General features: G+C 40.1%; 4 non-coding genes across 4 annotated transcripts; all 4 read left to right on the forward strand.

Annotated features, from left to right (window-relative positions):
* Positions 1–10,540: 10,540 nt before the first annotated feature.
* Positions 10,541–10,623, forward strand: TRNAL-CAG (transfer RNA leucine (anticodon CAG)). The gene has a single exon. It is a non-coding gene; the product is annotated as a tRNA-Leu (tRNA).
* Positions 10,624–15,923: 5,300 nt separating this feature from the next.
* TRNAR-CCU (transfer RNA arginine (anticodon CCU)) lies at positions 15,924–15,996 on the forward strand. Its single transcript has one exon. It is a non-coding gene; the product is annotated as a tRNA-Arg (tRNA).
* Positions 15,997–19,326: 3,330 nt separating this feature from the next.
* Positions 19,327–19,399, forward strand: TRNAF-GAA (transfer RNA phenylalanine (anticodon GAA)). Its single transcript has one exon. It is a non-coding gene; the product is annotated as a tRNA-Phe (tRNA).
* Positions 19,400–25,110: 5,711 nt separating this feature from the next.
* TRNAF-GAA (transfer RNA phenylalanine (anticodon GAA)) lies at positions 25,111–25,183 on the forward strand. Its single transcript has one exon. It is a non-coding gene; the product is annotated as a tRNA-Phe (tRNA).
* Positions 25,184–27,577: the final 2,394 nt, after the last annotated feature.

Below are 27,577 nucleotides of genomic sequence, written 5' to 3' on the forward strand. Positions count from 1 at the left end.
AGGTCCATGTCACTTGCAACGGGCCTGGCCCATTGTAAATTAAGTAAAATAGCTAACACACTCGCACTACCAATGGAAAAAGGGTAATAGAAAGGAGATTAGAACCGTGGAAGAGGAATTCCACAGTTCTATTTCTCTGGCCTACACCAGAATCTTTTAAACAGATATATTTGTGTCTGAACAGTCAGCGAGACACTATTACTGTTTTTTTTTTATAGAAAAAAGGCCAAAAGCTGGATAATACCGAGATTTGAACCGTGGAAATGCAAAACCACAGTGCTAGTTATCTAGCCTACACCAGAATCTTTTAAAAAGATATATTTTTTTCTGACCTGTCAGGGAGATACTATTACTGTTTTTTTTTAAGGAAAAAAGTCCAAAAGCTGGATAATACAAATATTTGAACCGTGGAACTGCAAAAATAAAGTTTTAGTTATCTGGCCTACACCAGAATCTTTTAAATAGATATATTTGTGTCTGAACAATCAGGGAGACTCTACTACTGTTCATTTTACGGAAAAAAGGCCAAAAGCTGGATAATACTGAGATTTGAACCGTGGAACTGCAAAACCAAAGTTCTAGTTATCTGGCCTACACCAGAATCTTTTAAACAGATATATTTGTGTCTGAACAGTCAGCGAGACACTATTACTGTTTTTTTTTACGGGAAAAAGGCCAAAAGCTGAATATTACAGAGATTTGAACCGTGGAACTGCAAAACCAAAGTTTTAGTTATCTGGCCTACACCAGCATCTTTTAAACAGATATATTGGTGTCTGAACAGTTAGGGAGACACTATTACTGTTTTTTTTACGGAAAAAAAGGCCAAAAGCTGGATAATAGAGACATTTGAACCGTGGAACTGCAAAACCACAGTTCTAGTTATCTGGCCTACAACAGAATCTTTTAAACAGATATATTTGTGTCTGAACAGTCAGGGAGACCCCATTACTGTTTTTTTTTAATGGAACAAAGGCCAAAAGCTGGATATTACTGAGATTTGAACCGTGGAACTGCAAAACCAAAGTTTTAGTTATCTGGCCTACACCAGAATCTGTTAAATAGATATATTTGTGTCTGAACAGTCAGCGAGACAATATTACTGTTTTTATTTCCGGAAAAAAGGCCAAAAGCTGGATAATACTGAGGTTTGAACCGTGGAACTGCAAAACCACAGTTCTAATTATCTGGCCTACACCAGAATCTTTTAAACAGATATATTTGTGTCTGAACAGTCAGGGAGACACTTTTACTGTTTTTTTTTACGGAAAGAAGGCCAAAAGCTGGATAATACAGTGATTTGAACCATGGAACTGCAAAACCACAGTTCTAGTTATCTGGCCTAAACCAGAATCTTTCAAACAGATATATTTGTGTCTGAACAGTCAGGGAGACACCATTACTGTTTTTTTTATGGAAAAAAGGCCAAAAGCTGGATAATACAGAGATTTGTACCGTGGAACTGCAGAACCACAGTTCTAGTTATCTGGCCTACACCAGAATCTTTCAAACAGATATATTTGTGTCTGAACAGTCAGGGAGACTCCATTACTGTTTTTTTTATGGAAAAATGGCCAAAAGCTGGATAATACTGAGATTTGAACCGTGGAAATGCAAAACCAAAGTTTTAGTTATCTGGCCTACACCAGAATCTTTTAAATAGATATATTTGTGTCTGAACAATCAGGGAGATTCTACTACTGTTCATTTTACGGAAAAAAGACCAAAAGCTGGATAATACAGAGATTAGAACCGTGGAACTGCAAAACCACAGTTCTAGTTATCTGGTCTACACCAGAATCTTTTAAACAGATATATTTGTGTCTAAACAGTCAGCGAGACACTATTACTGTTTTTTTTTACGGAAAAAAGGTCAAAAGCTGGATAATACTGAGATTTGAACCGTGGAACTACAGAACCAAAGTTCTACTTATCTGGCGTACACCAGAATCTTTCAAATAGATATATTTCTGTCTTAACAGTCAGGGAGACACTATTTCTGTTTTTTTTTACGGAAAAAAGGCCAAAAGCTGGATAATACTGAGATTTGAACCGTGGAACTGCAAAACCAACGTTCTAGTTATCTGGCCTACACCAGAATCTTTCAAACAGATATATTTGTGTCTGAACAGTCAGCGAGACAATATTATTGTTTTTTTTTAACGGAAAAAAGGCCAAAAGCTGGATAATACAGACATTTTAACCGTGGTACTGCAAAACCACAGTTCTAGTTATCTAGCCTACACCAGAATCTTTCAAACAGATATATTTGTGTCTGAACAGTCAGGGAGACACCATTACTGTTTTTTTTATGGAAAAAAGGCCATTAGCTGGATAATACAGAGATTTGAACCGTGAAACTGCAAAACCAAAGTTTTAGTTATCTGGCCTACACCAGAATCTTTTAAATAGATATATTTGTGTCTGAACAGTCAGGGAGACTCCATTACTGTTTTTTTATGGAAAAATGGCCAAAAGCTGGATAATACTGAGATTTGAACCGTGGAAATGCAAAACAAAAGTTCTAGTTATCTGGCCTACTCCAGAATTTTTTAAACAGATATATTTGTGTCGGAACAGTCAAAGAGACACTATAACTAGAGTTTTTTTATATGGAAAAAAGGCCAAAAGATGGGTAATACATAGATTTGAACCGTGGAACTGCAGAACTGCAGTTCTTGATATCTGGCCTACACCAGAATCTTTTAAACAGATATATTTGTGTCTGAACAGTCAGCGAGACATTATTACTGTTTTTTTTTACGGAAAAAAGTCCAAGAGCTGGATAATACTGAGCTTTGAACCGTGGAACTGCAAAGCCAAAGTTCTAGTTATCTGGCCTACACCAGAATCTTTTAAACAGATATATTTGTGTCTGAATAGTAAATGAGACACTATTTTTTGTTTTTTACGGAAAAAAGGCCAAAAGCTGGATAATACAGAGATTTGAACCGTGGAACTGCAAAACCAAAGTTACAGTTATCTGGCCTAAACCAGTATCTTTTAAACAGATATATTTGTGTCTGAACAGTCAGGGAGACACTATTACTGTTTTTTTTACGGAAAAAAGGCCAAAAGCTGGATAATGCAGAGATTTGAACAATGGAACTACCACAGTTCTAGTTATCTGGCCTACACAAGAATCTTTTAAACAGATAAATTTGTGTCTGAACAGTCAGGGAGACACTATTACTGTTTTTTTATACGGAAAAAGGGCCAAAAGATTGATAATACAGAGATTTGTACCGTGGAACTACAGAACCGCAGTTCTTGCTATCTGGCCTACACCAGAATCTTTTAAACAGATATATTTGTGTCTGAACAGTCAGGGAGACACTATTACTGTTTTTTTTTTATGGAAAAAAGGCCAAAAGCAGGACAATACAAAGATTTGAACCGTGGAACTGCAAAACCACAGTTATAGTTATGTGGCCTACACCAGAATCTTTTAAACAGATATATTTGTGTCTGAACAGTCAGCGAGACACTATTACTATTTTTTTTACGTAAAAAAGGCCAAAAGCAGAATAATACAGAGATTTGAACCGTGGAACTGCAAAACCACAGTTATAGTTATGTGGCCTGCACCAGAATGTTTTAAACAGATATATTTGTGTCTGAACAGTCAGGGAGACACTATTACTGTTTTTTTTCATGGAAAAAGGCCAAAAGCAGAATAATACAGAGATTTGAACCGTGGAACTGCTAAACCACAGTTCTAGTTATCTGGCCTACACCAGAATGTTTTAAATAGATATATTTGTGTCTGATCAGTCAGGGAGGCACTATTACTGTTTTTTTTATGGGAAAAAGGCCAAAGGCTGGATAATACAGAAATTTGAACCTTGGAACTGCAAAACCACAGTACTAGTTATCTGGCCTACACCAGAATCTTTTAAACAGATATTTTTGTGTCTGAACAGTCCGGGAGACACTATTACTGTTTTTTTTACAGAAAAAAGGCCAAAAGCAGGATAATACAGAGATTTGAACCATGGAACTGCAAAACCACAGTTCTAGTTATCTGGCCTACACCAGAATCTTTTAAACAGATATATTTGTGTCTGAACAGTCAGGGAGACACTATTACTGTTTTTTTTTACGTAAAAAAGGCCAAAACCAGTAAAATACAGAGATTTGAACCGTGGAACTGCAAAATCACAGTGATAGTTATGTGGCCTACACCAGAATGTTTTAAACAGATATATTTGTGTCTGAATAGTCAGGGAGGCACTATTACTGTTTTTTTTTTACGGAAAAAAGGCCAAAAGCAGGATAACGCAGAGATTTGAACCGTGGAACTGTAAAACCACAGTTCTAGTTATCTGGCCTACACCAGAATCTTTTAAACAGATATATTTGTGTCTGAACAGTCAGGGAGACACTATTACTGTTTTTTTTTTACGGAAAAACGGCCAAAAGCCGTATAATACAGAGATTTGAACAATGGGACTGCAAAACCAAAATTCTAGTTATCTGGCCTACAGCAGACTCATTTAAACAGATATATTGGTGTCTGATCGGTCACAGACACACTCAATTTTTTGGGGGGTGGGGGAATACCAAAAGGTTAATAAGACGCGTATTTGTACAGTTTGACTGAGGAAAAATAAATAAATACAGGATTTAGATGAAAAAAAAAAGGATTTTTCCTGGCCCCTGAGACCAGGGGATAAGTCTAGCAATTTGACCAGCAGGAGCACACAGTACTGTAATGCAGTGTTTGTTGGTATAACCACTGCGTCTCCTATACAGCCTGCCTGCCTGCCTGATATCTGGGATGGATATTAGTCCTGAGAAGGACTGTTTGTTTGATTTGGCAGGCTTTAGAGACCCTACACTACCTATTTCGCACTATATATCTCTCCCTAACTCAGCAGCACTGACCCTACACTCTCTGATCCCGGGCGACTGTGTCCAAGATGGCAGCGCCCGGTTTTAAATACTCGAGGTGACGCTGTGCATCCAGCCAATCACTGCAATGCCCACAAACAACATGGCTGCGGCATTACAGTGACTGGCTGGCAATCCCTGCATGTTCATTGGCTCTGTAAAGAGCGCCAAACGTGCAGGGCGGAGACCCGAGCTCCCGCCCGAGTAACCCGGAAATGCTCGGTGCTCGCCGAACATCCCGAGTAGTGAGATGCTCGGGCGAGTACCGAGCAGTGTCGAGCATGCTCGCTCAACACTAATCTTAGTACAAAATGTAAGGCGAGAAGTTCCAGCGGTTTTATAGTTGTTATCCGCTACTGGAAAATTCCTTTTCAATGCTCTCGGTGTACAGAATAAAAGAAGAAAAAGATGTAAATCCCAAGCAAGCCCAACTTCTTCTTTCCGAGCGCCATGTTACCTGGGGATCGGGTTACTTTGCTTGTCAAGTGAACGCTGCAGCCCATCAGCAGATCAGATAGATTATCTTTGCTTTCCGATCTGCAGATTACTATGGATCTTCTCCAGAACTGGGAAAAATCCAAAATGATTCCAGCCAAAAAATCTAGTTTTTTGGTTTCATCACAGATTTCCAATTCAGGCCTCAATTTTTCCCTTTGCAACAAAAGAAAGAATTCTGATGGGTGAAGATTTCACCCTGTTTCCATTCGCACCCAGAGTAAGACATGTGAGTGAGACATTGGCCCCATTAGTGCTGACATTTAGCTTTTCCTAAAATTTACACAAAGGAAAATCACTGGAAGGAATAGCAAAAGCATATTTATTGCCAAACAGCATCTTAATGTTACCTGGATCCCTGCAAATAATTACACTGAAACCTGGAATATTGCTTTTAAAGGGAACCTCTCATCAGGTTTTATACCCCAATCTAATGCTATCTATACAAAGTGCCCAGAATGCCTGATTATAGCCATGCTATTATTTTGAAAATCTGGGTTTCATTTTAGAGAAATATACTGTTTCATTGTTATGCAAATGAGCCGCAAGTGCAATGGGCGGGCCCTGCACTTACACTGCTGCCTCTCTTCCCTATTCCCTACCATGGGGAATGATGGCACTGGATCTAGGGTGGGAGAGACAGGTTACCTAATAAATAGTGACCTGCCAATCACTGTCACAAGACAGGCAGTGGGTGTGCAAGGATTTGATTGCATTAACTCAGCCCAGTCATAAAATCTAAAACCTCCTCCAGAAAGGACAGTGAAGCTGGATCAGTCCTTAAAGGGAATCTGTCATCAGGTGGACAACCCCTTTTAGAGGACAAACTATACATACTGTAACTTACAAACCCATGCAAGGAAAGAGGTATCTCCAAGAAAGGGAACCAAGGCTTTGTGCATGTCAAGGAACAGGAGCATGACTGCCTGCAGCAATGAATATTCTTGTACCGTCTTAGCCAGTACATAGAAAAATATTAAGATTTGAGAGTCATCAGTGGTTGATACCTTTTAATGGCTAAATGAAAAGATGGTAACAAGTTGCAAGCTTTCGAGACTACTCAGGCCTCTTCATCAGGCATAGTACAACACAAAATCTGAAGAGTCACATATTTATAGACAATGGGACACAGAAATAATGTAATAGGTGAGACAGGTAACATAAATGTCATTCTACATCAACTAAGGAATGTGGTCCTTAGAACTTTGGGGTCATCATAAACCTGGACCAGACCTTAATCATCGGACAATAAAACTTTCACAGTCCTTATCTATGAACTAATCCAATATTTACAGCCAGAACTGTTTATCTTTCTCTCACAGTAACAGCTCTGCTGTATGCTACCTGTCTCATCTATTACATTATTGCTGTGTCCCATTGTGTATAACTATGTGACTGTTATACTATGCCTGATGAAGAGGCCTGAGTAGTCTCGGAAGCTTGCAACTTGCTACCATCTTTTCAGTTAGCCATTAAAAGGTATCAACCACTGAGGACTCTCAAATCTTAATATTTTGCAGCAATGAATAGTGGGAAAGACATCTGCTTAACAGCAACCAAGACATCTATGTGGTCCCTGCCAATAATCCCTAATCCAGGATGAGATAAATAGTGAATATTTTGCCAGTAAGGTTAACATCAATATTGATGACAGATATGCGCCTATAATAGGTCAATTAGGTATTGTCCATACCTGGCTTTTGGCGCACTGAAATGGTTGCTAGTGGTATACTGGGATTGGGCAGAGTGCCAGATTTCAAAACTGTAAAGAAAATCTGGTGAGGGATGAAAACATCAGCGAATTCTGTATCAGAGCTGGCTGCTGCTTGTTTGTCGGTTTTATAGAATTTAACGGGAATTTGTGAGCAGTTTTTTGGGGGCTTTTTTATCTAAGAATAGCATGATATAATAATAATAATCTTTATTTATATAGCACCAACATATTCCACAGCACTTTACAATTCAGAGGTTCATATACAACAGTCATAAGTAACAGTTAAAGATAATACAATAATTAAAGCAAAAATAATGACGACCCTGCTCGTAAGAGCTTACAATCTACAATGATGGATAAGAGCCCCTGATTCCAGTAATGTATCACATACTGTGCAGCTTGTTGCAATTTCAATAAAATCAGTGTTTTATCAGCAGGAGATTATCACTATAGGACATGTAATTCTAATAACCTCACTCAAACCGCTGAATGGCAGCTTTCTGCCTATACAGTGTACTCAGAAAGCTGTCAATCAGCAGTTTAGGGGGTTATGCAAAGCTCAGCATTCAGAAAGCTGCTAGATCTGCAGCAGATAAAACAGGGATTTTATCAAAACTACAGCAAGCAGCCGAGCAACTGAAACGTTGCTGAATCAGGGTCTCTGTCCCTACATTATGCTTCTCTCAGATAACAGCAAATACCTGGTGACAGATTCCATTTAAAATCAGCAACAGGGCAAGTTACAGCACCATCCTGAATTTTGCCTTTATGGGAGAGAGGACATTGGTGTCTAAATGATGTAAAAATCATGTGCTCCAGCTTAGATGATCATCCTGTTTCCAGAAAGCATGTACATGTGCAGTGTATGATTTAGCAGTTGTGATTTATGGCTGTTTTTAAAACCATTAAAGATGACCTATCACCGAGTCAAAAGTTTCCAGTTTTCGCCCCTTGTTTTATTCCCGCTGATCCCCTCATTATTCCTTTTTTTTTAATCTGCCATACAATTCCAGAGATCTGGGATCTTTATGTTAGTGAAAATGTTTCTGTTCTTTGCCAAAGGGGTGTGGCTCACAGGATTCTCTGTGGGCGTGTCTTTAGGCTGCTCTGCATTATTACCCTGCGAGCAACGCCCCCTTGGTAAAAGACAAAAAATTATCACTAAACAAAAATGCCCATATCTCAGGAACTGGATGGTGAATTTCAAAGAGCAAAAAGTGGTAAACTCAGGGGAACAGTGGGAATAAAATAGGGGCAAAAACTGCTCAGTTCTGACCTTGGGACGGGTCCTCGTGAAGGTGTTTCTCTGTACAGTTAAGTGCAGTATTTTGTCTGTTCTAAATACAATAAAAAGGTCTTGTAACAAATTGTGGGTATTTCTACCCTGACTTCTCCACGCTTGTATAATGGTCAATATGCTGCTAGAACTTTCTATTTTCCCACTAGGAAAATTAATTTTTAGAACTGCCGGTGATATAACAATATAATTTTCTTTTAGTGAAACTTTTCTAGACCTCAGTTTACATTATCGAAGTTTACAGCTTATCACCAGCCGAAATAGCTCAGTTGGGAGAACGTTAAGGCCCCGTCACACTAAGCGATGCAGCAGCGATCCCGACAACGATACGACCTGTCAGGGATCGTTGCTGCATCGCTAATACATTGCTGGTGAGCAGTCAAACAGGCAGGCTCACCAGCGATCAGGGGAGCAGCGACATCGTGGAAAGGATCGTTCCACGATGTCCTGCTCCCGTTACCAGCCTGCTGCTTAAGCAGGAGCAGGCAGGTAACTATGCTAAACATTGGGTTACTAAGTGCGCGTGTGCCCCTAGTAACCCGCTGTTTATCATGGATACGACTCTGCTAAGGTGAACGGTAGCCTCTGTGCACCGTAGCAGAGTGGTATCCATGGTAAACAGCGTGTTACTAAGTGCGCGCGTGCCCCTAGTAACCCGATGTTTACCATGGTTACCAGCCTGATCGTTGGTCCCGCTGGTCACACACAGCGATGTGTGCTGGCCAGCAGGAGGCCAACGACCAAAAAATGGTCCAGGACACTTTGCAGCGATCAGCGACCTCACAGCAGGGGCCTGATCTTTGCAAAGTGTCACACATAGTGACATCGCTGGTGAGGATGCTGGTGAGTCACCAAAACCATGACTCAGCAGCAATCTCGCTAGCGATATTGCTATGTGAGACGGGGGCTTGAGACTGAAGATCTAAAGGTCCCTGGTTTGATCGCAGGTTTCGGCATATGGAGAGGTATTTTTTTAAAGAATAATTTTACATTTTCTATTGCATTGATTTTTTTCCAGGACTCCACAATTCACAGATCATAAAGACACTTAATATCATAATCTTAAAAATGGCAATCATGGTTTACAAATCTGTAATGTGTGCACCTGATACTGACATCTAGTGGACACTAAGACAACTGCAACATTTTATTACTAATTGTTATTTACAAATCAAAACTAAACTAATAAAAAATCCAAAAATGTATATGACACTTTCTCATGCAAGGCTAAAATGCCTATTTTTATTTTTTGCTGATACGTAGATGTCTAGTTTTGTTGGAGTTTTTTTATTAGTATTTTGTGTTATAAGGAATATGTATTGCAGCAAAGAAAAAAATATTTTTTAATTTTCTTACTAATTTGAATGGCATAAAAATAAAGGTCCAGACTGTGTTCACATGATGCCTTCCCAATGCATTTTTTGCAGTAAACTTAAAAAATACAGTAAAAGCACATCAGTTTTACTGCGGTGTCATTTTTGTTTGGGAATGCATTGTGTGAACAAGTTCTTAGGGTGAATCCAGTGGTGTTTTTCCAAAATATAGGACCTCAAAGTCACTTCAACACTGACTAGGTCTGTGAAAAATAGAACTTGGAAATTTTCTTAAATTTTCTTAAAAAAGAAAATTAAATCTTGCTGCTAAATTTTAACCTTTCTAACATCCAAACGAAATAAAAGGAGGTTTGGGAAATGATGCTGACATAAAGTAGACAAATAGGAAATGTTATTTATTAACTTGTTTGGTTGTCTGACTAGTTGGTTTTAGGATATAAGCAGTTAAAGTTAAAAAATTGGTAACATTTAAAAATTTTCAGCAAACTTTAGATACTTTCACAAGAAAAACTAAAAACATATTGACCTCAATTTGCCGTTAATATAAAGTACAATGTGTCACGGAAAAACACTTTCAGAATCACGGGGATATGTTAAGCATTACAGTGTTATTATCACATAAAGTGACACGTGTCAGTTTTTAAAAATGTGGCTTTGGTCGTTAAGCTCAAAATTGGCTCCGTCACTAAGGAATTAGAAATGCATATTGAAATAAAATAAATCATGATATATTTCCTTTCATCACAAGTAATGCTCATCTTTCTACTGCTTAGCTTAGAAAGTGTTAATTTACTTAAACCAGCAGAAGTCAGGATGGCCGAGCAGTCTAAGGCGCTGCGTTCAGGTCGCAGTCTCCTCTGGAGGCGTGGGTTCGAATCCCACTTCTGACATCAGTTCTTTTCCTTCCTGACATTGTACAGCTTCTCTCCTGTAATTGATTAGTACATGTTAGAACACATAATAACACTGAAATCTTATATAGAATTTATATGGTAACGCAGCATTGAGTCACGAACTTCAGCTGTTTTAACTAATTTCAGCCTACAATGATTTCTTAAAGGGACATCTAAGGAATCAAGAATTGGATAAATGTTTATTTGTGTGACAACACCTTTAACCCTTTCCCTGCCGTTGTATATCGTAATGAAAATATGATGAAGCCTAATCCCATCTATTCTGTGATCCGACCCCATATCGTGTCGACAATCAGTGACGACCTGTCTGATCACATTCCTTACTTTACAGCGCAGTTATGTGAGCACTAACACCTGTATATACGGGAATATAGATATACAGAGCTTTACTACATTATTGCAAACAAAATAAACCAATCCCTGTGTGGTATTAAAAGAATAAAGGAACATCAGCTAAAAAACAAAACAATTTGTAATGAAAAATTGCAGTTGTCACATTGGCCACTAGAGATCAGTATGGTCAGACTAGGATCTTTGGTGTACACAGGTGGAACTGACTCTAGGGGTCACACAACAGCTATATGCAAATATCTTTTTGGCCTTTTCCTCGTTATAGTGGAGGAACAACTGTAAAATACAAAAGGGTGGCAGTGGTGACGTAGGACACAATTACTATCGTTATGCCCAAGGCTCAGGGGCACACTGGGGGCCCACCCGAGGATTCCTTGTTGACCGGTGGGCCAGTCTGAGCCCAGATATCTATACCACATGTAGGTTACAGACTTGTAAACGAATATCAACATTTTTATAGCTTGTGGTCAGAGGCGTATCTAGGGCTTTGGTTCAGTGTGGGCGAAACTTCTAAGTGGGCCCCTAACCAGGTAACCCTGATTACAAAAATAGTGGTGCATCCAGATAGTGGATGTAGGAGAACCTCAGCAGATGACAGCACTGTTACTGAAAATAATCTCTATACAAAGACCAGCACTGCTATTACCACCATATGGTGACATATTGCTAGATACCAGTCCTGCAGAATATATAAGAGATCACAGCACTGTTATATGCAGTAACTTACAGCTGACGTTCTTTCTGATTAAATTGTTCACTTTTCCCGTCTTTTCCATCTGGCCCAGACTGACACAACGACTTCTCCATCCAGGACTCAGACTCTCAGGTCTGCAGAGATCACAACAAAGACACATTTGATTCCTTACATTTCAGGCCCCGTCCCCATCTAGTCCCAACCTGCACAAACACCTCTTCCTGCTGATACCCCAATACTGAGCCTCTGTTGCTGTAGGTGTCCATATTACTGCACCTTCTGTGTGCTCTCAAGATAGTAAAACAACCCTCTAGAATATAGTAATGCCATGTGCAAGTGCCCTAGAAAACAGTGACCAAATTTTGCCCCTTAGAAAGTAATAATGCCCTCTGTGTGCCCCTCTGACAGTCACAATAACCTGAGTTCCCCTATAACGATAAGTGCCCACTTAACATTTAATAATGTGCTGAGTCTCCCCCTATATACAGCTCCCTATACACAGTATGATGCTCTCCTATACATAGTATAATGCCCCCTCACTGTATAGTACCCAACACACAGTATACTGACCCCTTAGTAGCCTCCAAACTGATGTCTCCAACACTGTATGATGGACCCCACACTGTGCAAAGACCCCACATTATCTCCCACACTGTATGATGGCCCCCACACTGTGAAAAGACCGCACATTATCTCCCACACTGTATGATGGCCCCCATAATGTGCAAAGATACCACATTATCTCCCACACTGTATGATGGCCCTCACACTGCACAAATACCCCACATTATCTCCCACATTTTATGATGGCCCCTACACTATACAAATGACCCCACATTATCTCCCACACATATGATGGCCCCTACACTGTGCAAAGACCCCACATAATCTCCCACACGGTATGACCCTAACTGTAATCCCCACACTGTACAAATAGCCTACATATAGTATAATGCGCCAGATAGTCCTCAATATAGTACAGTGGTGGCCAAAAGTATTGGCACCCCTGCAATTCTGTCAGATAATACTCAGTTTCTTTCTGAAAATGATTGCAATCACAAATTCTTTGGTATTATTATCTTCATTTAATTTGTCTTCAATGAAAAAACACAAAAAGAATTGTCCTAAAGCCAAATTGGATATAATTCCACACCAAACCTAAAAAAGGGGGTGGACAAAAGTATTGGCACTGTTTGAAAAATCATGTGATGCTTCTCTAATTTGTGTAATTAATAGCACCTGTAACTTACCTGTGGCACCTAACAGGTGTTGGCATTAACTAAATCACACTTGCAGACAGTTAACATGGATTAAAGTTGACTCAACCTCTGTCCTGTGTCCTTGTGTGTACCACATTGAGCATGGAGAAAAGAAAGAAAACCAAAGAACTGTCTGAGGACTTGAGAAACCAAATTGTGAGAAAGCATGAGCAATCTCAAGGCTACAATTCCATCTCCAAAGACCTGAATGTTCCTGTGTCTTCCATGCGCAGTGTCATCAAGAAGTTTAAAGCCCATGGCACTGTGGCTAACCTCCCTAGATGTGGATGGAAAAGAAAAATTGCCGAGAGATTTCAACGCAAGATTGTGCGGATGGTGGATAAAGAACCTCGACTAACATCCCAACAAGTTCAAGCTGCCCTGCAGTCCGAGGGTACAACAGTGTCAACCCGTACTATCCGTCGGCATCTGAATGAAAAGGGACTGTATGGTAGGATACCCAGGAAGACCCCACTTCTTACCCCGAGACATAAAAAAGCCAGGCTGGAGTTTGCCAAAACTTACCTGAGAAAACTAAAATGTTTTGGAAGAATGTTCTCTGGTCAGATGAGACAAAAGTCGAGCTTTTTGGGAAAAAGCATCAACATAGAGTGTACAGGAAAAAAAAAGAGGCATTCAAAGAAAAGAACACGGTCCCTACAGTCAAACATGGCGGATGCTCCCTGATGTTTTGGGGTTGCTTTGCTGCCTCTGGCACCGGACTGCTTGACCGTGTGCATGGCATTATGAAGTCTGAAGACCACCAACAAATTTTGCAGCATAATGTAGGGCCCAGTGTGAGAAAGCTGGGTCTCCCTCAGAGGTCATGGGTCTTCCAGCAGGATAATGCCCCAAAACACACTTCCAAAAGCACTATAAAATGGTTTGAGAGAAAGCACTGGAGACTTCTAAGGTGGCCAGCAATGAGTCCAGACCTGAATCCCATAGAACACCTGTGGAGAGATCTCAAAATGGCAGTTTGGAGAAGGCACCCTTCAAATATCAGGGACCTGGAGCAGTTTGCCAAAGAAGAATGGTCTACAATTCCAGCAGAGCATTGTAAGAAACTCATTGATGGTTACCGGAAGCGGTTGTTCGCAGTTATTTTGGCTAAAGGTTGTGCAACCAAGTATTAGGCTGAGGGTGCCAATACTTTTGTCTGGCCAATTTTTGGAGTTTTGTGTGAAATGATCAATGATTTGATTTTTGCTTCATTCTCTTTTGTGTTTTTTTCCTTGCAAGCAAATTAAATGAAGATAATAATACCAAAGAATTTGGGATTGCAATCATTTTCAGGAAGAAACTGAGTATTATCTGACAGAATTGCAGGGGTGCCAATATTTTTGCCCACCACTGTATAATGCACTCCCCATAGGCAGAGTCTGTAGGATAATCCCCCCCATAGGCAGTCTGTAGCATAATAACCCCACCCCCCATAGGCAGTCTGTAGCATAATCCTCCCAGCCCCCCATAGGCAGTCTGTAGCATAATCCCACCCCACCTCCCATAGGCAGTCTGTAGCATAATCCCCCACCCCCTTAGGCTGTCTGTAGCATAATCCCCCCCATAAGAAAAAATAAATAAGCACAATACTCACCTCTTTCTCCTCCTAGTTCCCCCGCTGCTCTGAGCACCCGGCCCCCACACATCTTCAGCTCAGGGGGCCGGGTGCCAAGTGATGACATCAGTGACGTCACACACAGAGGAAGCTATGGAAACTAATGGGAGAGGGAGCTCGCGGTTGCGGTGAATGGTGGGGGGGCCCGATGCTGGCACCGGGGGCCCCCCTCCTGCTCAAGGGCCCCATAGCGACCGCCAGGCAATGCAGGGACATCGAGTCTCCTTGCTCTGTCCAGAGTGTAACTGTAGCGGCGTGCTGCTCACGCCACTACAGTTACAATAGTGTAGCTCCGGGTGGGCCCCCTCAGAGTGTGGGGCCCGGGGAAACCGTCCCACCCTGCCCCCGTGGTAGCTACACTACTGCTTGTGATTATTAAGTGTCGTATTGCTCTCCTACCTGAGGTCTAAGTTAGTGACAGCACCTCAAAGATAGATCACCTTTTCATATCTAGTGAGCGCACATGAATTGGCCAATTTGTGTGCTAAGTACCTAACAATTCATAAGTATAATGTATTTGTGAGTAATGTAGTCTAAAGGGAACCTGAACGACCTTTCCTACCAGTCTCCTTTGCAGCTCGGTTCCTGGTCGCTTCCCCTCATCCGCTGACAATGACTGACAGGTCTCTCCCTATATACACACGCTGAGAGAGACATATCATTCCAGAGGAGCGGGCGGGAGGAGCTGCAGGGACCAACCTTTTCCACTAGTCACTCATGAATCCTGGTCCCCGGCTGACTTTTAGGGTAGGGTCACAGGACCATTCTACATCTGAGAAAAACAGTCCTATTATTCTGATTCAGACTTTGATCATTTTCTCCACTCTCTCAGTCCCTGAAAATTGAAGCACACTCAGATGTCATCTGAGTGCGATCTGATTTTTTTCATGGACCTGTACTCGAATGAAAATTGGACATATCTCAGATTTTTTCAGTGGACTACTCAGTCTGGGGAAAAAATTGAACATGTGCACAGCCCCATAGAATATCATACGCACGAGAGCAATCAGTGAAAACCACAGATAGAACTCGTCCAAGAAAATCATTTGTGTGCAAGAGCCCTTATATTAGGTTTTTCTCTGAAATGCTGCAGTGTTTCAGAGTCACAATGTAGTTTTTGTTTCAAATACTTTTCCTTCATGTTTTTTTCACGATATTCGTTTTAATGAGAGCATTTGCCCCAAATGTGATGGAATTTATTACCATTTCCTTCCCTTTTCCATCTACTTTTTTCAGAGAATTCAATCTCGCCTTCTTAGAAGCAGCAGCCGGCCGGGTTTCTGCTTTTAAATATTTTCACTGATTTATGAAATAGAAAAAAGTCCAGGTAATGTGAGCAGTCAGCCCCCACTAAGCCCCAGTGGCCTAATGGATAAGGCACTGGCCTCCTAAGCCGGGTATTGTGGGTTCGAGTCCCATCTGGGGTGCTTCATAAACTTTCTCTCCAACATTTTTTCCTTCCCACATTTCTTTATGGTCTCCATTACGTTATGGGTAATGTTTGTATTAAATAAAAGTAACTTTTTTGAATTTTTCCAGTGATTGTCCTTTATCTACTATATATTCAGGTATTGCTGATTGTATTATCGACTCTTCTACAAAGAGTTAATATCGTGGTAGAAAATGTAAGGCGAGAAGGTCCAGCGGTTTTATAGTTGTCATCCGCTACTGGAAAATCCCTTTCAATGCTCCCAGTATACAGAATAAAAGAAGAAGAAGATGTAAATCCCAAACAAGCACAACTTCTTCTCTCCGAGCGCCGTGTTACCTGGGGATCTGGTTACTTTGCTTGTCAAGTGAACGCTGCAGCCCATCAGCAGATCAGGTAGATTATCTTTGCTTTCCCATCTGCAGATTACTATGGATCGTCTCCAGAACTGGGAAAAATCCAAAATGATTACAGACAAAATAATCTAGTTTTTTGATTTCATCACAGATTTCCAATTCAGGCCTCAATTTTCCCCTTTGCAACAAAAGAAAGAATTCTGATAAAGCCCCCTATATAAAGCCCCTGTAATACTGATTATAGCCATGCTATTATTTTGAAAATCTGGGTTTACATTTTAGAGAAATGCACTGTTTCATTGTTATGCAAATGAGCCGCAAGTGCAGTGGGCGGGGCCTGCACTTACACTGCTGCTGCTCTTCCCTATTCTCTACCATGGGGAATGATGGCACTGGATCTCGGGAGGAAGAGGCAGGTTACTGAATAAATAGTGACCTGCCAATCACTGTAACAAGACTGGCAGCGGGAGTGTAAGTAGTATATTATTCTTAGGAGTAATGTCAATTTGATTGCAGTAACTCAGCCCAATCATGAAAGATAAAACCTCCTCCGGAAAGGACAGTGAATCTGGATCGGTCCTTACAATTCAGAGGTTCATATACAACAGTCATAAGTAACAGTTAGAGATAATACAATAATTAAGGCAAAAAAACTGACGATCCAGCTCATAAGAGCTTAAAATCTACAATGATATAGGGTTAGAACCCCTGATTCCAGCAATGTATCACTTACTGTGCAGCTTTTGCAATTTCAATAAAATCAGGGTTTTATCAGCAGATTATCACAATAGCACATGTAGTTCTCCTGCTCTGTATAACCACACCCAAACTGCTGATGGGCAGCTTTCTGCCTATGCAGTGTACACAAAAGCTGTCAATCAGTGGTGTGGGCAGAGTTATACAAAGCTCAGCATTCAGAGCACTGTTAAATCTGCAGCAGATAAAACAGGGATTTTATCAAAACTACAGCAAGCAGCCCAGCAAGTGAAACGTTGTTGAATCAGGATCTCTGTCCCTACATTATGCTGCTCTCAGATAACAGCAAATACCTGGTGACAGATTCCATTTAAAATTAGCCGCAGGCCAAGTTCCAGCCCCATCCTGAATTGAGCGCTAATGGTTTCCTCTGTGGAAGGGAGGACATTGGCGTCTAAATGATGTAAAAATCATGTGCTCCAGCCTAGATGATCACCCTGTTTCCAGAAAGCATGTACATGTGCAGTGTATCATTTAGCAGTTGTGATTTATGGCTGTTTTTAAAACCATTAAAGATCACCTATCACCGGGTCAAAAGTTTTCAGTTTTTGCCCCTTGTTTTATTCCTGCTGCTCCTCTCATTATTCCTTTATTTTAATCTGTCATACAATTCCAGAGATCTGGGATCTTTACGTTTAGTACAAATTTTTCTGTTCTTTGGCAAAGGGGTGTGGCTCACAGGATTCTCTGTGGGCGTGTCTTTAGGCTGCTCTGCATTATTACCCTGCGAGCAATGCCCCCTTGATAAAAGACATAAAAAATTATCACTAAATAAAAATGCCCATATCTCAGGAACTGGATGGTGAATTTCAAAGAGCAAAAAGCGGTAAACTCAGGGGAACAGTGGGAATAAAATAGGGGCAAAAACTGCTCAGTTCTGACCTTGGGACGGGTCCTCGTGAAGGCGTTTCTCTGTACAGTAAAGTGCAGTATTTGGTCTGTTCTAAATACAATAAAAAGGTCTTATAACAAATTGTGGGTATTTCTACCCTGACTTCTCCACTCTTGTATCACTGTCAATATGCTGATAGAACTTTTTATATTTCCACTAGGAAAATTAATGTTAAGGCTATGTGCCCACAATGCAGAAATGCTCAGGATTTTTCCTGACCGTTTCTGCATCTCCCTGGCAGAAAAAAACGCATGCGGATTGTACATGCGGATTGTACATGCGGATTGTATATGTGGATTGTACATGCGGATTGTACATGTGGATTGTACATGCGGATTGTACATGCGGATTGTACATGCGGATTGTACATGCGGATTGTACATGCGGATTGTATATGTGGATTGTACATGCGGATTGTACATGCAGATTGTACATGCGGATTGTACATGCGTTTTCCTGCCAGGGACATGCGGATGTGAAGAGTTCTTCACTTGCATTTCCGCATGCGGGTTGTCAAGCGCTTTCCAAGCGATTTTAGCATCACTTGGAAAGTGCTTGTCAACTTGGTCACACTATATAAATCCATGCAAACGGCATGGATTTATATACTGTGACCGAAAGAATGGTAAAAAATAAAAAAAATATATATATACTTACCCTCTAATGGCCCACGGTGTCTTGCTTCCCTCCGTTCTCCCTTGCCGGCAGCGGTAGACTAAAGGACTTGCCGACTTCAGCGTCGCGTGACCCGTCACATGACTATGACGTCAGCACAGGTCCTTCAGTCCATCGCGAACTGCCAGCATGCGAGGAGGAGCGCAGCGCGGGCCGCCAGAAGGTAAGTATATATTTATTTTTTATTTTATTCTTTTTTTTTACAGTTTTCTATGGTACCCAGGTCCGGAGGAGAGTCTCCTCTCCTCTACACCCGGGTTCCATCCGCACATTAGAAAGCATGGAATGCGCATCTACATATACAGTGATGCGTAATCCATGCAATCTAATGCAAGTCAATGGCGGCGAAAACGCAGCGCTTCCGCAAAATAATTGGTAGTGCTGCGTTTTTTTCCGCAATGATAATCCGCAGTGGAAACTTCTGCAGCATGTGCACAGCACATGCGGATTATTATTGGGGAACATGGCAGACCTTCTACCAAGCGTTTGTTAAGCATTTCTGCAGCGTTTTTCCCGCTGCGGAAATGCTTAAAAAACGCATCGTGGGCACACAGCCTTAGAACTGCCGGTGATATAAAAATATAATTTTCTTTTATTGAAACTTTTCTAGACCTCGGTTTACACTGTTGAAGTTTACAGCTCATCACCAGCCGAAACAGCTCAGTTGGGAGAGCGTTAGACTGAAGATCTAAAGGTCCCTGGTTCGATCCCGGGTTTTGGCAAGAGGAAAAGCATCTTTTAAAGAATATTTTTACATATTCTTCTGCATATAAATAAATAAATTTTGAAGCAATGAAAAAAACATTTTTTAATTTCTTTACTAATTTGAATAGCATAAAAATAAAGTTCAAGACTGTGTTCACATGATGCGTTCCCAATGCATTTTTTTTTTTTGCAAAATTAAAAAATATAGTAAAAACGCATCAGTTTACTGCATTGTCATTTTTGTTTGGGAATGTATTGGGTGAACAAGTTCTTAGGGTGAATCCAGTGGTGTTTTTCCAAAATATAGGACCCTCAAAGTCACTTCAAAACTGACTAGGTCTGTAAAAAATAGGACTTGGAAATTTTCTTAAATTTTCTTAAAAAAAAAATTAAATCTTGCTGCTAAATTTTAACTTTTCTAACATCCAAACGAAATAAAAGGAGGTTTGGGAAATGATGCTGACATAAAGTAGACATATACAGTGGGTAAAAAAGTATTTAGTCAGCCACCAATTGTGCAAGTTCTCCCACTTAAAAAGATGAGAGAGGCCTGTAATTGCCATCATAGGTAGACCTCAACTATGAGAGACAAAATGGGAAATCAAATCCTGAAAATCACATTGTCTGATTTGGAAAGAATTTTTTTTTCACATTTTGGTGGAAAATAAGTATTTGGTCAATTACAAAAGTTCTTCTCAATACTTTGTTATATATCCTTTGTTTACAATGACAGAGGTCAAACATTTTCTGTGAGTCTTCACAAGGTTGGCACACACTGTTGCTGGTATGTTGGCCCATTCTTCCATGCAGATCTCCTCTAGAACAGTGATGTTTTGGGGCTATCGCTGGGCAACACAGACTTTCAACTCCCTCCAAAGGTTTTCTATAGGGTTTAGATCTGGAGACTAGCTAGACCACTCCAGGACCTTGAAATGCTTCTTACAAAGCCACTTCATTACCTTGTCGGTATGCTTGGGATCATTGTCATGCTGAAAGACCCAGCCCCATTTCATCTTCAATCTTCAAGAATTTTTTTCTTGTTACGCTGTTTACCGATCGGATTAATTCTTTTTTAATATTGATAGATCGGGTGATTCTGGACGCAACGATACCAAATATGTGTATGTGGTTTTTTATTATTATTTTATTTTGAATGGCGTGAAAGGGGGGTGATTTAAACTTTTATATATTTTTTATTCTTTTAATATTTTTAAAAACATTTTTTTTTACTTTTTGCATGCTTCTATAGTCTCCATAGGATACTAGAAGCAGCAACTGTCCGATCGTCTTTGCTACATAGAGGTGATAAACAGATCACCTCTATGTAGCAGAAATGCTCCTGTGCTTATGAGCACCAACCACTAGGTGGCGCTCATAGCGATCAGTACATGACAACCTCTGGGGTCTGCTGCAGACCCAGGGTTGTCATGCCCACCCATCAGTGACCTGCGATCACGTGAAGGAGTCACCGATGGGCGGGGTAAGTAACGCACTTCCAGAGCGGCGCTGTTAAATGCCGCTGTCAGAGTTTGACAGCGACATTTAACATGTTAACAGCTGTGGTGGATCGCGATTCCACCCGCGGCTGTTGCGTGCACATGTCAGCTGTAAAAATCAGCTGACATGTGCCTGGTTCAGTGTGGGCTCACCACCGGAGCCTCAATCTTCCCCTTTGCAACAAAAGAAAGAATTTTGATGGGTGAAGATTTCATCCTGTTTCCATTCGCACCCAGAGTAAGACACGTGAGTGAGACATTGGCCCCATTAGTGCTGACATTTTGATTGTCATAAATTTACACATCGGAAAATCACTGGAAGGAATAGCAAAAGCAGTTTATTGCCAAACAGCATCTTAATGTTACCTGGATCCCTGCAAATAATTACACTGAAATCTGGAATATTGCTCTTAAAGGGAACCTCTCATCAGGTTTTACACCCCAAACTAATGACATTTTTATAAAGTCCCTGTAATGCTGATCACAGAAATACCATTATTTTGAAAATCTAGGTTTACATTTTAGAGAAATGTACTGTTTAATGGTTATGCAAATGAGCAACAAGTGCAGTGGGCGGGGTCTCCACTTACACTGCTGCCTCTCTTCAGAGACAGTGGACAGTGAAGCTGGACCACTGAGTAACAGTCCAGGTCTTTTTCTCCTTGGCCCAGGTAAGACGCTTCTATCGTTGTCTATTGGTCATGAGTGGCTTGACACAAGGAATGCGACACTTGTAGCCCATGTCCTGGATACGTCTGTGTGTGGTGGCTCTTGAAGCAATGACTACAGCAGCAGTCCACTCCTTGTGAATCTCCCCAAAATTTTTGAATGGCCTTTTCTAAACAATCATTTCAAGGCTGCGGTTATCCCGGTTGTTTGTGCACCTTTTTCTACCACACTTTTTCCTTACACTCAACTTTCCAGTAATATGCTTGAATACAGCCCTCTGTGAACAGCCAGCTTCTTTAGCAATGACCTTTTGCGGCTTACCCTCCTTGTGGGGTGTGTCAATGACTACCTTCTGGACATCTGTCAAGTCAGCAATCTGCTCCATGATTGTGGAGCCTACTGAAATAGACTAAGGGACTTTTTTTTAAACACCTAGGAAGCATTTGCTGGTATTATTTGTTAATTATTCTCATTTGCTGAGATAATGACTTTTGTGTTTTCATTGGCTGTAAGCCATAATCATCAACATTAACAGAAATAAACACTTGAAATAGATCACTCTGTTTGCAATGACTCTATATAATATACGAGTTTCACTTTTTGTATTAAAGAACTGAAATAAATTAACTTTTTGATGATATTCTAATTTTGTGAGAAGCACCTGTACATACTGTAATAGGTCAATTAGGTATTGACCATCGCTGGCTTTTGGCGCACTGAAATGGTTGCTAGTGGTATACTGGGATTGGGCAGAGTGTCAGATTTCAAAACTGTAAAAAAATCTGTTGAGGGATGAAGACATCAGCGAATTCTGTATCATAGCTGGCTGCTTCTTGTTTGTTGGTTTTATAGAATTTAAAGTGAATCAGTCAGCAGTTTTTTTTTTATCTTAGAGTAACATGATGTAATAATAATATTCTTTCTTTATATAACGCCAACATATTCCAGAGCACTTTACAATTCAGAGGTTCATATACAACAGTTATAAGCAACAGTTAAAGATAATACAATAATTAACCACTTCGCGCCAGAGCCTGTTTTTGCCTTCGTGACCGGGCCAATTTTTTCAATTCTGACCACTGTCACTTTATGAAGTAATTACTCTGAAACGCTTCAATGGATTCCCCTGATTCTGAGACTGTTTTTTCGTGACATATTGTACTTCATGATAGTGGTAAAATTTCTTTGATATCACTTGCGTTTATTTGTGAAAAAATCAGAAATTTGGCAAAAATTTTGAAAATTTTGCAATTTTCAAACTTTGAATTTTCATGCCCTTAAATCAGAGAGATATGTCACACAAAATAGTTAATAAATAACATTTCTCACATGTCCACTTTACATCAGCACAATTTTGGAACCAAAAGTTTTTTTTGTTAGGAAGCTATAAGGGTTAAAAGTTGACCAGCAATTTCTCATTTTTCCAACAAAATTTACAAAACATTTTTTTTAGGGACCACATCATATTTGAAGTCACTTTGAGAGGTCTTTATGACAGAAAATACCCAAAAGTGAACCATTATAAAAACTGCACCCCTGAAGGTGCTTAAAACCACATTCAAGAACTTTATTAACCCTTCAGGTGCTTCACAGGAATTTTTGGAATGTGGAAGAAAAAAATTAACATTTAACTTTTTTCACAAAAATGTTACTTTAGACCCAATTTTTTTATTTTTGCAGGGGTAACAGGAAAAAATGGACCCCAAATTTTTTTGTGCAATTTCTTATGAGCGTGTTGATACCCCATATGTGAGGGAAAACCACTGTTTGGGCGCACGGCAGGGTTCGGAAGGGAAGGAACGCCATTAGACTTTTTGAATGTAAAATTTGTTTGAATAATTAGCAGACGCCATATTGCGTTTGGAGAGCTCCTGATGTGCCTAAACAGTGGAAACGCCCCACAAGTGAGACTATTTTGGAAACTAGACCCCTTAGGGAACTTATCTAGATGTGTGGTGAGCACCTTGAACCTCAAGGTGCTTCACAGAAGTTTATAATATTGAGCTGTAAAAATAAAATTTTCACATTTTTACCACAAAAATGTTTTTCATCCCCTAATTTTCCACTATCATAAGGGTAATAGGATAAATTGCACCATGAAGTTTGTTGTGCAATTTCTCCTGAACACGCCGATACCCCATATGTGGAGGCAAACCACTGTTTGGGCGCACGGCAGGGTTTGGAAGGGAAGGAGCGCCATTTGACTTTTTGAATGTAAAATTTGCTTGAATAATTAGCGGACGCCATGCTGCATTTGGGGAGCCCCTGATGTGCCTAAACAGTGGAAACCCCCCACAAGTGACACCATTTTGGAAACTAGACCCCTTGGGGAACTTATCTAGATGTGTGGTGAGCATATTGGGAGATATAATAAACAAATCAGTAGCAGGTGAAGAATTGGTTTTATTTATTTTTTACGTCGTTCCTTGTGCGGTATAAGTGATGAGATTACTTTATTCTTCGGGTCGGTGTGCTAACAGCGATACCAGATTTATATCGGGTTTTTATGACTGACAGCTGTCACACACTAAAAGACACTATTTTTTGCAAAATCTAGTTTTTGCATCGCCATATTTTGAGAGCTATAATTTTTCCATATTTCGGCCAACAGAGTCATGTGACAGCTTGTTTTTTGCGGGACGAGATGACATTTTTATTGGTACCATTTTTGGGTACGTGACAATTTTTGATCGCTTTCTATTCCGTTTTTTGGGAGGTAAACTTAACAAACACCAAAAACAATTCAGGAATTGTTTTTTGGTTTTTTTTTTATGCCATTCTGCGTGTGGTAAAAGTGATAAGGCAGCATTATTCTTCGTGTCAGTACGCTTTAATGATCATCCTGTTTCCAGAAAGCATGTACATGTGCAGTGTATCATTTAGCAGTTGTGATTTATGGCTGTTTTTAAAACCATTAAAGATGACCTATCACCGGGTCAAAAGTTTCCATTTTTCGCCCTTTGTTTTATTCCCGCTGCTCCCCTCATTATTCCTTTTTTTTTAACCTGTCATACAATTCCAGAGATCTGGGATCTTTATGTTAGTGAAAATTTTTCTGTTCTTTGCCAAAGGGGTGTGGCTCACAGGATTCTCTGTGGGCGTGTCTTTAGGCTGCTATGCATTATTACCCTGCGAGCAACGCCCCCTTGGTAAAAGACATAAAAAATTATCGCTAAATAAAAATGCCCATATCTCAGGTACTGGATGGGGAATTTCAAAGAGCAAAAAGTGGTAAACTCAGGTGAACAGTGGGAATAAAATAGGGGCAAAAACTGTTCAGTTCTGACCTTGGGACGGGTCCTCTTGAAGGCGTTTCTCTGTACAGTAAAGCGCAGTATTTGGTCTGTTCTATTTATAATAAAAAGGTCTTGTAACAAATTGTGGGTATTTCTACCCTGACTTCTCCACTCTTGTATTATTGTCAATATGCTGCTAGAACTTTTCTATTTTTCCACTAGGAAAATTAATTTTTAGAACTGCCGGTGATATAACAATATAATTTTCTTTTATTGAAACTTTTTTAGACCTCAGTTTACACTGTTGAAGTTTGCAGCTCATCACCAGCAGAAATAGCTCAGTTGGGAGAGCGTTAGACTGAAGATCTAAAGGTCATTGGGTCGATCCCGGGTTTTGGCATATGGAGAGGTATTTTTTTAAAGAATGCTTTTACATTTTCCTCTGCGTTTATTTTTTCCAGGACTCCACAATTCACAGATTATAATGACACTTAATATCATAATTTTAAAAATGGCAATCATGGTTTACAAAGTGGACAATATGACAACTGCAACATTTCATTACTAATTGTTATTTCCAAATCAAAACTAAACTGATAAAAAATCCAGAAATGTATATGACTCTTTCTAATGAAAGGCTAAAATGCCTATTTTAATTTTTTACTGATACGTAGATGTCTAGTTTTGTTGGAGTTTTTTTATTAGTATTTTGTGTTATAAGGAATATGTATTGCAGCAAAGAAAAAAATATTTTTTTAATTTCTTTACTAATTTGAATGGCATAAAAATAAAGTTCAAGACTGTGTTCACATGATGCGTTTCCAATGCATTTTTTGCTGTAAACGTAAAAAATATTGTAAAAGCACATCAGTTTTACTGCGGTGTCATTTTTGTTTGGGAATGCATTGTGTGAACAAGTTCTTAGGGTGAATCCAGTGGTGTTTTTCCAAAATATAGGCCCCTCAAAGTCACTTCAAAACTGACTAGGTCTGTAAAAAATAGAACTTGGAAATTTTCTTAAATTTTCTTAAAAAGAAAATTAAATCTTGCTGCTAAATGTTAACCTTTCTAACATCTTAACAAAATAAAAGGAGGTTTGGGAAATGATGCTGACATAAAGTAGACAAATAGGAAATGTTATTTATTAACTTGTTTGGTTGTCTGACTAGTTGATTTTAGGATATAAGCAGTCAAAGTAAAAAAATTGGTAACATTTAAAAATTTTCAGCAAACTTTAGATACTTTCACAAGAAAAACTAAAAACATATTGACCTCAATTTGCTGTTAATATAAAGTACAATGTGTCACGGAAAAACACTTTCAGAATCACGGGGATATGTTAAGCATTCCAGAGTTGTTACCACATAAAGTGACACGTGTCAGTTTTAAAAAATGTGGCTTTGGTCGCTAAGCTCAAAATTGGCTCCGTCACTAAGGAATTAAAAATGAATATTGAAATAAAATAAATCATGATATATTTCCTTTCATCACAAGTAATGCTCATCTTTCTGCTGCTTAGCTTAGAAAGAGTTAATTTACTCAAACCAGCAGAAGTCAGGATAGCTGAGCTGTCTAAGGCGTTGCATTCATGTCGCAGTCTCTTCTGGAGGCGTGGGTTTGACTCCTGCTTCTGACATCAATATTTTTTTCAAGAAATTGTACAGCTTCTCTCCTGTTATTGATTAGTTGTGGGTCCTCTATTGGCGGCAATCTCAAAATCGATCACTAAAAGTAGAATATTTCGAGAGGTATAGTTTTTAGTGATGAGCGAGCACTAAAATGCTCGGGTACTTGTTGCTCAGGTAGAGCAAATTGGAATACTCGGGTGCTCGACCCGAGCAACGAGCCGAATGTCAGTCTATGGGAAACTCGAGCATTTTTCAGGCGGCTCCCCCTGGCGGTCTGCATAGAGCCTAAATATTGCCCAAATCGATGGGAACAGTGCTCAAATGACATGGGAACAGCATGGGGAAGACCCCTGGAAGCATTTCTGACTCCCAGGTCACTGCTGTTAACAATGTTGTCAGAGTATTACGCCACTTTTACGGACTCACAATAAAACATACAAAAACGAAACCAAAATGGATTTTCCTGGTAAATATGTTAAGAAACATACTTTCCAGGGTAATGACTTGTATAGAAGGCAAAATAAATAACCAAAACCAAAAATACTCCTCCACACCTTGGGCTATGTTCACACGTTGCGTTTTTGATGTGTTTTTGCACTTTTGCATTGTTTTCAACCAAGACAAATGCATTCACCAGGAAATGTAATTTTAACATTTTACAACCTTATCTGGCCATGTGGTGTGTGACACATCATCAGACACATGCATACAGTGCTGAAAAGACATGGGAACAGCATGGGGAAGACCTCTGGAAGCATCTCTGACTTCCAGGTCACTGCCTAAAAGTGTGCCTATCATAAGTGATCCTTGGCGCAAGCGAAGATGCCTCCCGCCATGCACCTGTCGTTGCAGACTTGCAACAATCACCATCCACGTCCTTGTCCCACTGCAGCGTTCAGTTGTCCCTACCCCATTCCTTGGAATGCAAGCACAAGTAAGCAGGCAGCCAGCCACCGACCCACAGGCTGCAATACTATGCTGCCAAATTTTTGACAGCTGCTTGCACTTGAAATGTGGCCTTTTAAGCTCGTGGAGGTGGAAGCTTTTCACAACCTCATGCCGGTGGCGGCCGGGTGTCCATACTCGGTCCCCAGCCGCCACTATTTTTCCCAGTATCGCCTCCGCCTTCCACAAGCATGGGTCCCACAACATTACCCGTGCCCTCC

This window comes from Phyllobates terribilis, unplaced genomic scaffold (assembly GCF_046119375.1).
Source record: "Phyllobates terribilis strain yellow unplaced genomic scaffold, ASM4611937v1 Scaffold_65__1_contigs__length_7625178, whole genome shotgun sequence".
Classification (NCBI taxonomy): domain Eukaryota; kingdom Metazoa; phylum Chordata; class Amphibia; order Anura; family Dendrobatidae; genus Phyllobates; species Phyllobates terribilis.